The sequence below is a fragment of the Watersipora subatra genome, chromosome 1 (genome assembly GCF_963576615.1).
Source record: "Watersipora subatra chromosome 1, tzWatSuba1.1, whole genome shotgun sequence".
NCBI lineage: Eukaryota > Metazoa > Bryozoa > Gymnolaemata > Cheilostomatida > Watersiporidae > Watersipora > Watersipora subatra.
This window is the reverse complement of record NC_088708.1, coordinates 47,401,480-47,416,172: the sequence shown is the minus strand read 5'-3', so window position 1 is coordinate 47,416,172 and position 14,693 is coordinate 47,401,480.

The following is a 14,693-nucleotide window of genomic DNA, read 5'->3' as shown; positions in this document are numbered from 1 at the left end:
AACGTGCCATTGTACTAAATGCTTTAGCAAACAGAGAGTCCTGTTTTCTCATAAGTACTGTTGCTAACTCCGCATAGCTATTGACTCCGTCTAACAAAAATCATTGTCACAGCGAAACGAGCCATCTAGACTAGTGCTGGGCACGAGTACTTCTTAGCCAATGGGTTTTTCGAACATCGGGTTTGTTGATACGGGTTTTATGTCTGAACTTCCCAAATATCAAACATATTGTTAAGGTCAAGCGCCTTCCCTTAACTGGCTACCCACAATCCACCCCTGTTTCAGGCAGAGAAAGAGTGTATAAGTTCAAAGTGAATAAGTTTGTATTTGACTGTAAGCGCCACAATCAATGTACAACAGAGGCATTCACAACTCCACTGGGAGCCTGGCCCATCTTGCCAAGTCACCCAATTTACTACCATATAAAAAGAAGGTGGATATGTACAAAAACAAGTAAAAACATAGCACACGGTCGAAACTGAATATAATAATAATATAAAAAGAAGTATAAGTATGATTAAATAATTATTGGCGTCGCCGATTAAAAACGTACAGAGTAATAAGAAATAAGCATATACAACAGACAGGGGAGACGAATCACGATATTTAAAAGGACAAGACAGTATTAGGCATATAGGAGTGAATAAAGTAAATGCAACGTCCGCCACAATATTTTAAAATTTACAATGCGATTATAATTCTATTCAATTTATTTATTATGTTTTACTATTTTCTATCAACCGATATTCTTACTCACAGCGTTAACAGGTGGGTTGTTAAACAGTGCTTAGAACGCAAGGCGCAATTATAGACCGAGGTTTTTCCACTTTACAGATTCGTGTACAAAAACCCGAACTCGCAAGTTAAAACCTGAACTCGCAAGATCAAAATGCTCTAAATTTCTATTACCCGAGACACTAGAAAAGATAAACCCGCGAGTTCGACGAGTTTTATTACCCGTGCCCAGCACTAATCTAGACAGTCTCTTTACATTAGTAAGATGTACAAAGTAACTAAGTACAAGTCTCTTTACAAAGTAACATGTTTGCTATAAAGCAACATGCTTGCTAAAAAGCAACATACTTGCTAAAAAGCAACCTGCTCGCTAAAAAGCAAACTGCTTGCCAAAAACCGTCCTGCTCACCAAAAAGAAACCTGCTTATTACAGAGCAACTCGCTTGCTAAAAGTAAGCTTCAGCAAAAGGAGTTGTTTCGTCTCTTAAAAATGTTGTTGTTTGTGAATATGGTGAGCATAGCATCTCAAGCAGATTTCGAGAGCCTACATTCTGATTGCTATCAGCTATTCTAGTTATCGTATGATTATATCTCAAGTCTAGTAATTATATGTCTTCATAGTGCTACTGTTATCTTTTACCTAGTAGGGAATCCTAATGTACCATGACAGATTGTCAGGTGTGATGGTGGACCCTATCGATAAATGGAATTTTTTCAAATTTCGTCTACATTTTTTCTATTCTCTTTTTCCTTCATAAGGAACGGAGAGTAACTACTGGCAAAATTATTGAGAAATGTCAGAAGGTGGTTAATTAACTCAAGTATTGGAATGTTAGTCTAGCAAAGTGAATGTCACGAGTTTGAGGAATGTTTTTTTTAACCTCTAACCTTGGCTCTAACTTGTCAGCCTGTCAGCAAACCGACAGTCAGACAGACTGACAGGCTGGCAGACCGACAGGCTGGCAGACAGACAGACAGCTAGGCAGGCCGACAAACAGACAGGCAGACAGACAGGCTGAGAGATAGACACGCCGACAGGTAGACAGACAGAGAGACAGACAGATAGATGGGCTGACAGACAGACAAATAGACAAACAGGCCGACAGACAGGCCGACACACAGACAGGTAGATAGACGGGCCGACCGACAGACAGATAGACAGACAGGCCAACAAACAGGCAGACAGACAGGCGGACAGACAGGCGGTCAGACAGACTGGCAGACGGACAGACAGGGGGTCAGTCAGGCTGGCAGACAAGCTGAAAGAGAGAAACACAGGCCGACAGGCAGGCGGACAGACAAAAAGGCGGACAGACAGACAGGCCGACAGACGGGTAGACAGGCCGACAGACAAACCAGCCGACAGACAGACAGGCAAACAGCCACACAGGCTGAACCAGCCGACAGACAGACAGGCAAACAGACAGACAGGCTGACACATAAGCAGGCCAACAGACAGGCCAACAGACAAACAGACAGGCTGACACACAGACAGACAGACAAACAAACACTACTCTTATTATACTAAAAAAGAAGATTAGTGCTGAGCTATATTTCAAGTATAATTATGACAGTTTCAACTTTTCATATGTTCTTAAAGATCATTCCACTATGTCAACCGAAACAATTCTTCATGTAGGCCTATGTCACTAATTGCACCACTCATGCATATATGTTGCTGATCTCACCACTCATACATGTATGTAGCTGATCTCACCACTCATACATGTATGTCACTGATCTCACCACTCATACATGTATGTAGCTGATCTCACCACTCCAACATGTATGTAGCTGATCTTATCACTCATTCTTGTATGTAGCTGATCTCACCACACATACATGTATGTCACTGATCTCACCACTCATACATGTATGTAGCTGATCTCACCCCTCATATATGTATGTAGCTGATCTCACCACTCATACATGTATGTAGCTGATCTCACCACTCATACATGTATGTAGCTGATCTCACCCCTCATATATGTATGTAGCTGATCTCACCACTCATACATGTATATAGCTGATCTCACCACTCATACATGTATGTAGCTGATCTCACTACTCATACATGTATGTAGCTGATCTCACCACTCATACATGTAAGTAGCTGATCTCACCACTCATACATGTATGTAGCTGATCTCACCACTCATACATGTATGTAACTGATCTCACCACTCATACATGTATGTAGCTGATCTCACCACTCATACATGTATGTAGCTGATCTCACCACTCATACATGTATGTAGCTGATCTCACCACTCATACATGTATGTAGCTGATCTCATTACTCATACATGTATGTTGCTGATCTCATTACTCATACATGTATGTAGCTGATCTCACCACTCATACATGTATGTAGCTGATCTCACCACTCATACATGTATGTAGCTGATCTCACCACTCATACATGTGTGTAGCTGATCTCACCACTCATACATGTATATAGCTGATCTCACCACTCATACATGTATGTAGCTGATCTCACCACTCATACATGTATGTAGCTGATCTCACCACTCATACATGTATGTAGCTGATCTCACCACTCATACATGTATGTAGCTGATCTCACCACTAATACATGTATGTAGCTGATCTCACCACTCATACATGTATGTAGCTGATCTCACCACTCATACATGTATGTAGCTGATCTCACCACTCATACATGTATGTAGCTGATCTCACCACTCATACATGTATGTAGCTGATCTCATTACTCATACATGTATGTTGCTGATCTCATTACTCATACATGTATGTAGCTGATCTCACCACTCATACATGTATGTAGCTGATCTCACCACTCATACATGTATGTAGCTGATCTCACCACTCATACATGTGTGTAGCTGATCTCACCACTCATACATGTATATAGCTGATCTCACCACTCATACATGTATGTAGCTGATCTCACCACTCATACATGTATGTAGCTGATCTCACCACTCATACATGTATGTAGCTGATCTCACTACTCATACATGTATATAGCTGATCTCAACACTCATACATGTATATAGCTGATCTCACTACTCATACATGTATATAGCTGATCTCATTACTCATACATGTATGTAGCTGATCTCACCACTCATACATGTATGTAGCTGATCTCACCACTCATACATGTATGTAGCTGATCTCACCACTCATACATGTATATAGCTGATCTCACCACTCATACATGTAGGTAGCTGATCTCACCACTCATACATGTATGTAGCTGATCTCACCACTCATACATGTATGTAACTGATCTCACCACTCATACATGTATGTAGCTGATCTCAACACTCATATATGTATGTAGCTGATCTCACCACTCATACATGTATGTAGCTGATCTCACCACTCATACATGTAGGTAGCTGATCTCACCACTCATACATGTATGTAACTGATCTCACCACTCATACATGTATGTAGCTGATCTCACCACTCATACATGTATGTAGCTGATCTCACCACTCATACATGTATGTAGCTGATCTCACCACTAATACATGTATGTAGCTGATCTCACCACTCATACATGTATGTAACTGATCTCACCACTCATGCATGTATGTTGCTGATCTCACCACTCATACATGTATGTAACTGATCTCACCACTCATACATGTATGTAGCTGATCTCACCACTCATACATGTATATAGCTGATCTCATTACTCATACATGTATGTAGCTGATCTCACCACTCATACATGTATGTAGCTGATCTCACCACTCATACATGTATGTAGCTGATCTCACCACTCATACATGTATGTAACTGATCTCATTACTCATACATGTATGTAGCTGATCTCACCACTCATACATGTATGTAGCTGATCTCACCACTCATACATGTATGTAGCTGATCTCACCACTCATACATGTATGTAACTGATCTCATTACTCATACATGTATATAGCTGATCTCACCACTCATACATGTATGTAGCTGATCCCACCACTCATACATGTATGTAGCTGATCTCACTACTCATACATGTATGTAACTGATCTCACCACTCATACATGTATGTAACTGATCTCACCACTCATACATGTATGTAGCTGATCTCAACACTCATATATGTATGTAGCTGATCTCACCACTCATACATGTATGTAGCTGATCTCAACACTCATACATGTATGTAGCTGATCTCACCACTCATACATGTATGTAGCTGATCTCACCACTCATACATGTATGTAGCTGATCTCACTACTCATACATGTATGTAACTGATCTCACCACTCATGCATGTATGTTGCTGATCTCACCACTCATACATGTATGTAGCTGATCTCACCACTCATACATGTATATAGCTGATCTCAACACTCATACATGTATGTAGCTGATCTCACCACTCATACATGTATGTAACTGATCTCACCACTCATACATGTATGTCACTGATCTCAACACTCATACATGTATATAGCTGATCTCACCACTCATGCATGTATGTTGCTGATCTCACCACTCATACATGTATGTAACTGATCTCACCACTCATGCATGTATGTTGCTGATCTCACCACTCATACATGTATGTAACTGATCTCACCACTCATACATGTATGTAACTGATCTCACCACTCATACATGTATGTAACTGATCTCACCACTCATACATGTATGTAACTGATCTCACCACTCATACATGTATGTAGCTGATCTCATTACTCATACATGTATGTTGCTGATCTCATTACTCATACATGTATGTAGCTGATCTCACCACTCATACATGTATGTAGCTGATCTCACCACTCATACATGTATGTAGCTGATCTCACCACTCATACATGTATGTAGCTGATCTCACCACTCATACATGTATGTAACTGATCTCACCACTCATGCATGTATGTTGCTGATCTCACCACTCATACATGTATGTAGCTGATCTCACCACTCATACATGTATATAGCTGATCTCAACACTCATACATGTATGTAGCTGATCTCACCACTCATACATGTATGTAACTGATCTCACCACTCATGCATGTATGTTGCTGATCTCACCACTCATACATGTATGTAGCTGATCTCACCACTCATACATGTATGTAGCTGATCTCACCACTCATACATGTATGTAGCTGATCTCACCACTCATACATGTATATAGCTGATCTCACTACTCATACATGTATGTAACTGATCTCACCACTCATACATGTATGTAGCTGATCTCACCACTCATACATGTATGTAACTGATCTCACCACTCATGCATGTATGTTGCTGATCTCACCACTCATACATGTATGTAACTGATCTCACCACTCATACATGTATGTAGCTGATCTCACCACTCATACATGTATATAGCTGATCTCATTACTCATACATGTATGTAGCTGATCTCACTACTCATACATGTATATAGCTGATCTCAACACTCATACATGTATATAGCTGATCTCACTACTCATACATGTATATAGCTGATCTCATTACTCATACATGTATGTAGCTGATCTCACCACTCATACATGTATGTAGCTGATCTCACCACTCATACATGTATGTAGCTGATCTCACCACTCATACATGTATGTAGCTGATCTCACCACTCATACATGTATATAGCTGATCTCATTACTCATACATGTATATAGCTGATCTCATTACTCATACATGTATGTAGCTGATCTCACCACTCATACATGTATGTAGCTGATCTCACCACTCATACATGTATGTAGCTGATCTCACCACTCATGCATGTATATAGCTGATCTCAACACTCATACATGTATATAGCTGATCTCACTACTCATACATGTATGTAGCTGATCTCACCACTCATACATGTATGTAGCTGATCTCACCACTCATACATGTATGTAGCTGATCTCACCACTCATGCATGTATATAGCTGATCTCAACACTCATACATGTATATAGCTGATCTCACTACTCATACATGTATATAGCTGATCTCACCACTCATACATGTATATAGCTGATCTCATTACTCATACATGTATGTAGCTGATCTCACTACTCATACATGTATATAGCTGATCTCAACACTCATACATGTATATAGCTGATCTCACTACTCATACATGTATATAGCTGATCTCACCACTCATACATGTATATAGCTGATCTCATTACTCATACATGTATGTAGCTGATCTCACCACTCATACATGTATGTAGCTGATCTCACCACTCATACATGTATGTAGCTGATCTCACCACTCATACATGTATGTAGCTGATCTCACCACTCATACATGTATGTAGCTGATCTCACCACTCATGCATGTATGTTGCTGATCTCACCACTCATACATGTATGTAACTGATCTCACCACTCATACATGTATGTAGCTGATCTCACCACTCATACATGTATGTAACTGATCTCACCACTCATACATGTATATAGCTGATCTCACCACTCATACATGTATTTAGCTGATCTCACCACTCATACATGTATGTAGCTGATCTCACCACTCATATATGTATTTAGCTGATCTCACCACTCATACATGTATGTAGCTGATCTCACCACTCATACATGTATGTAACTGATCTCAACACTCATACATGTATATAGCTGATCTCACTACTCATACATGTATATAGCTGATCTCAACACTCATACATGTATATAGCTGATCTCACTACTCATACATGTATGTAGCTGATCTCACTACTCATACATGTATATAGCTGATCTCAACACTCATACATGTATATAGCTGATCTCACTACTCATACATGTATATAGCTGATCTCAACACTCATACATGTATATAGCTGATCTCACTACTCATACATGTATATAGCTGATCTCACCACTCATACATGTACATGTATGTCACTGATCTCATTACTCATACATGTATTTAGCTGATCTCACCACTCATACATGTATGTAGCTGATCTCACCACTCATATATGTATTTAGCTGATCTCACCACTCATACATGTATGTAGCTGATCTCACCACTCATACATGTATGTAACTGATCTCACCACTCATACATGTATGTAACTGATCTCACCACTCATACATGTATATAGCTGATCTCACCACTCATACATGTATATAGCTGATCTCACCACTCATACATGTATTTAGCTGATCTCACCACTCATACATGTATGTAGCTGATCTCACCACTCATATATGTATTTAGCTGATCTCACCACTCATACATGTATGTAGCTGATCTCACCACTCATACATGTATGTAACTGATCTCACTACTCATACATGTGTGTAGCTGATCTCACCACTCATACATGTAAGTAGCTGATCTCACCACTCATACATGTATGTCACTGATCTCAACACTCATACATGTAAGTAGCTGATCTCACCACTCATACATGTATGTAGCTGATCTCACCACTCATACATGTATGTAGCTGATCTCACCACTCATACATGTACATGTATGTCACTGATCTCACTACTCATACATGTATGTAGCTGATCTCATTACTCATACATGTAAGTAGCTGATCTCACCACTCAGCTTCATCACCAATTACCATGTTCAGTTCCTGCTTAGTCAGTACATGATCTTAAAGATGAACTCGCTCAAAATTTTAGTAGATTTTACAAGAAATTGTCAATGTTTTTTTTTACCATTTGGGATTGTTTTTGAACGTTTGAGAGGATTTATTGCCAGCATGATTCAAGGTTAAAATCGACACATCTGTATTCCGGTTAAACCGATCCGATCAAGCATGAGTGCATGTATGACATCTATTGTTGCAAAGATGCCGACGGAATAGGCAGACTTGTAACTATAGACTTACGCTTGTGTTTAAGTTTCCTTAATGCTGCTATTTGAATGTGCTAGTCGATATCAACTATAGCAATCGGTGAAGTAATTTTGCACGTATTATTCTTCCGTGCGTTTTTAACGGCGATCAAGTTTTGTCAATTTTGTCAATAACGGCGATCAAGGGAATCTTGTAACATCCTGGCATTCAGATCACCTCAAACATTGAAAACAATTACAAGTGAAAAAAAAATACCAATAATTTCTAATAAAACTTTCTGAAATTTCGTGCAAGTTTATCTTTAATAAAACATTATTTTGCTTTTTTTCCGGAATGCTCTATCATGTAGCTTATGGCTCTAGACAATGGATGCAAAGGTTCTAAACAGGATAATAGCAAATCAATCTGTGTCGTCTGCCTAATTAGCAAAACCGTTTAATGCATTTGTTGCTTTCAATTCATTTTAATGCTTTAGGTTATCTTAAATAATGTGAAATAACCAAAATTGAAAATAATATTTCAATATTAAAAAAGGAACAATTACGAATTAATATTTTAGCTATTAATTTCTTTTTGTTGATGCCAAGATAAAAAACAAACAGAAAATTATGAACTGTACCAAACTAGTAATTCAGAAAATATAATTTCTAAATTGTAATATTATTTATTCATCATTATATTAATAATATATATTATTATATATAATATTAATGTATATATAATAATTATTACTTTTCATTTGTATAACACGATTTATCTATACTAAACATCGATTAATTTCAAAAGTTACACAAAAATTCACATTATAAAACAAGCTACTGTGAATTTCTTCTCATTATGTAGGGCCAAAACTGATAGCCGATTATCTTTCTCGCTTTTTGAAACCATAGATCTATGCAACTGATATACATGTACATGTATCTCAATTATCCAAACGCTATTTGAGAGCCTACAGACTAATCTAGCTAGCTCATCTTATCAATGGATTCCTTTTACCTTCTCTCAAACCGGGGAGTCCCCTTCTTTTTCGCTGAATTCATTATCTGCTTTCTGATAACAACAAAGGCGATCATATCCGATGTGGTCTAAAAGGGCTATTCAAAGATTTGCTATGGACTCGGCTGCGGCCAACAACCTCTATGTACAGTGAAAGTGGGTCAGCATGGGGAGGTCGCGGAATTATACCGATACGCGTACAAACTTTGTACGTGTGGACGCATTTTTGTAACACACTTCTGTGTGAGGACTCAAGATTTAAATATATATAGCTCTACAAAATTGATTTTCAAATTTACCTAGAGTGTAAAATTAATAGCTTGGGCTCTTATTTTCGGCATCGAGAGGCAAGATACTATTTGCTGGGTTTCTTTGGGTTTTCGATCAACAACAGTTGGCACAGTGATGATAGGTCCTGCAGCAGCTTAAAGTCGTAGATATATATTTATAGAAATTGGCTTGTGTACCTCATCCTCTGCACTACACATTCAATATATCTACTTGTTATACGGCATAAACTAGAAATTAAAAAGATTATCTCTATATCTTTGCTATTCTTGAAAACATATCATTGCATGATTTGTTTCAACGAATAAGAACTTTAATTAGACAACTGTTAGATATTTTGGCCTAAAAGTTGGAGTAATTTTAATATGGTGACTTTATTAGTTGATAATTGACAAATGTCACAAATAGTTTCACCCATCAGCAGGATTTAAAAAATCTATTAAAAGTAATATTTAATTAAAATTAAGCAAAATTATTATGGAATTACCCAACTTTGATGGTGTCTTTGACTAATTGTGCATTTATTTTGCGAGCTGGCAATTAAATTTTATTACATTTTCTCAACAATTAAATAGAAATACAATAAAATTGGTAGAAGCTAATTGATTACCTTTTGTTAACAAAATAGCAAAGAGTTACAACCACCAATGAAAATTTTCTGCTTTTCTACTCTCTCTTTGTGCTAGTAAATTTTACGATACTATAAGAATGTTTGTTTTAACTAATTTAGAGGTGCCTTTGCAAACAGTTTGTGCGATCGACCACAGCAGCTTATCACTATTTTATAGAGGACAAGTCATGACGGATATTTGGTATATAATGAATGTGCATGAAAATAAATGCTTTGTTATACACATTTACATAACTAGCTACTTGTTATACAGTATAAACTTGAAATTAAAAAGATTATCTCTATATCTTTGCTATTCTTGAAAACATATCATTTTTCATTTTTCATATACTTTTTAATTTCAACTTTACAATTATGTAAACAGTTTTCAGCTTGAAGATTATTCCGTAAATATTTGTATACTGATCACAGAACTCTGCATAATAAAAAACTACAGATTTAGAACATCACTTGATAAACTCATGATTCCTTCCTGATAATAGTGTCCTAAGATGTCACTATTAGCTGCTTGACCTTAGACAGCAATAGCAGTGCAGTTTCACAAATGTTACTTCTTAATATTATTTCATACTAGAATCTACCATAATTAAATGGAGTGTTATTTTACATCAATTTGCTTAAAAAAGTTAGCACGAATACCACAGGTCTTCCTATTTTTTACTATACCCTGGCAGTCTTGTGTCTTGTGAGAGATTTCTAAGTGGTCAATAAAGAGCAGGGGAATAACGATCTCCAAAATTATTTATCCCTTTATTTGGGTAAGAAATATATATTCTAAAGCCCGTCGCATTAAGTTTTGCTTTGCTAAAAATTGTTCGGATACTAAAATTGACTAGCTTAGCTGTGCAAAAAAAGTTGAGGTCGGAAGACACCGTAAAAGGTATTGAACAGCCAGGAGAACATGAAATGGTTGTCCGAAAGCCGCTACATGTAGTATAAATTCAAATGGTTTATGAAACATATCAGATATATTTGTGCCACCAAATTTATCTGCCACCAATTAAAACATCAAAGCGCCAGAAGGTGCCCAATCGGTGCAGATGTTGCAGTGTTGGTCTACCAAGATGAATGTTAGTTTGAAGCCGGCGTGATACAATCGCTGTGTCCAACATCTAAACATGGCTTTATGTTCATTTATTCTATATTAATTTATATTATGTAGTACTATTAGCGTATTACGGTATTATGTTATTAATATTATAACATTAATAATATTTTATTATGTCATTATATTAATATGAAATTAATGTAATAACATAATAATGGGGACATTATCATTGGCAATGGGCCAGACTAATAGCAAGTGGCAGGCAACACTTATTACCTTTCATTGTTTATAAGCTGATTTTTAATACCCGGGCAATGCTGGGTAGCACAGCCACTGTTTAAAGTGTAAGGGTTGTTATGGGGGTACTCTATGGTGACAGGTAGGCGAGACGACTCTCGGCCAGCGGCCCGCCCAAGCCACGTAGCGGTGCGAGGAGAGTGCGAGAGGGGCGCCGGAGCGCCCCTTGGTAGAGGGGGGAGTGCGGGGGAACTCAACCGCGAAATTCTTTTGTAAGAAAGTCTGTCTTATACCTAATTTCCACAGCTTTTCAGTGAGAGAACAAATATTTTGCAATGGTATAATTGGTAATATTTTATTACACAGTAAATTCATCTTGAGTGCTTAACTTCACAGATATATTCATTAAAATGGAAATGAAATGAGTTTGGAAGAAACAATCAGTGCAACAAAAATAAGAAGGGAAATTTCAAGTTTTCCCAAGGAAATCAACTACCCAGGAAAAATGAGAATGGAGAATGGAAAAGCACATACTGCTTCATCTTTTAACATTGACACAAAAGGAAACCTAGCAAACAGAGATCGCCTTAAATCTCAATAATATCACCCATTAAAGGTGTGCCCCAAATAGCTAAGAAACCCGCGCCGGTCTAAAATTTCAATTTAATGGCCTCAGACTTTCATGATTCCTAATCATCTAAGATAAAGCTTAGGCTTGATGTAGTATTAGCATAGTTATACAGTTATACAGTTATACATAATACATTAATTTACAAGCATTGCCTTGCATGATATTAAATATTTGGAGCTTTGTGATTTACAGCTCCAAAACAGCTGTGTGATTCACTCCTCATCAGTTATTTTGGAAAAAGCTTTGTGATTAATTGAGGTTTCATAATAGCCTGTGCACCTGATGTGAAAATGCTATCCCTACCACTTGAAAGCTATTTGGGGTACACCTTTAAATAAACTGAGAGATTCAAGTTGGCATCGCAATGAAGGTAAATGATTCTACCGTTTCTTTGCCATAATTCCATCATTTTTAATGGCATGGCTGTAATCAGCTATCATTTCTAGTTCAGGTCATGATAAGTAAGGGATTTATAAGTTTGTAGCGCAAAAGGTATGATCCAATCATTTCTAATGTTGGTAAGGTAAATCAACCATCACATACTCTCACTCACCTCTGAAGTAACTATCAATTGGTCCATGACGATTCATCGTTAATCAAATAAGAATGATAATGAAAAAACAATTTGCTTTAAAACTTAAATTAGATAAGTTTTCTGAGAAAGTTTACTTCGATTAGCAAAAGACCAAATAAATGCCTGCACATGGAATAATCTCAAGCTATTTGATGATGTCTTTGGACAGGTGGCAAGGATGCCTGTTGATTGTGTTGCTTGAAGAAAAGTTGAAGGAATTTACGCTTTTCACAAGGTAGCATAGTTGATTAGCATTTTAGGTAGCATTTTATCGCATTTTAATAGTATATGAGCAAACTAATGTTAGGGGATACGCTTTCCAGAGAATAACCCCATAATTTCTTCTTAGGGATAGCCGTATCCCTGCGTATCCCTGCGTATCCCTGCGTATCCCTGCGCATCCCTGCGTATCCCTGCGTATCCCTGCGTATCCCTGCGTATCCCTGCGTATCCCTGCGTATCCCCCTATTTCGAACACTGAGGACAGCTAGTGTAAATATAAATAAGAATTGTGAGCAATTTACTAAAAGTCATTTAGCAATTTCATAAACATCTTTTATCCATATTAGAAAAAAATCCCACAACCCGTTTCTAATCACAAATCAAACAGACACTAAACAAGCTCCACTAGGTTGATTACAGCCTAATCCATAGCGCAGAAGCGAAAATGTCAATAGTCTGAGTTAACAGGAAATAGGTCTCCATAAAGAATGTATTGTTCAAGTCACTTTATGCTTATAATAATGCACTGATTGATTATCCTATAGAATGCTGTAACAGCTTACTAGGCACGCTGGTAGTAACAATGCTTATAATAACAGTGAATGCGTCCTTGATCATTTTATTGAATAGCAATCAAGTTTTATGAACAAGCCGAACTATTCTGCGAGACTCAGAGGAGAATGCGCTTGCAGGAAAGTAGCTAGTGTTAGCAGTCTTTCTGCGTCAGCAGTAATAGAGGGGGATGGTTAGCTATAGTCATACTTTGCTAGCGCAAGAGAGAAATGCTGTACATACATTTGACTGTACTAGCCCCTTTGAAGATGACTGCGCAAAATTCCAGTAAATTTTATCAGCTATTATCGATATTTTTTATCATTCGGGATTGTTTTCAATGTTTGAGGTGATCTACCGCCAGGATGTTTCAAGATTAACTTGATCGCGGTTCAAATGCTCAGAAAGAAAAATACGTTTGAAATGGCGTTGCTAGTTTTTATAGTTGCGGTCGGCTATTGCGTTGTTTATTATATATATGTATTGTGTATATATATAGTTATATATACATGTATATATATAGTTATATATATATATAACATATATATATATAACATATATATATATATATATACATGTATATATAACTATATATATATATGTATATATATATATATATATATGTATATATATATATACATAATGTATATACATGTATATATAACTATATATATATATATATATATATATATATATATATATATATATATATATATATATACATAATGTATATACATGTAGCTAGTAATTATAAATGTGCAATCATACACAATAACTAGGCTTATATAGAGCACGCGTGTTGCTATGGTACCATGGTTACAGTGTCAACAAATAATACTAACTAAATATGCTATAAAGCAAACTTTTGTTCAATAAAACTATTGAATTTCTGCTGAATGAGCTTTATGAAATGTTAAAACCATGTCTAACAATTCTAGGTAACGAATAGCGACTACAGTACATTGAACAAATACAATCCATCTATTTATG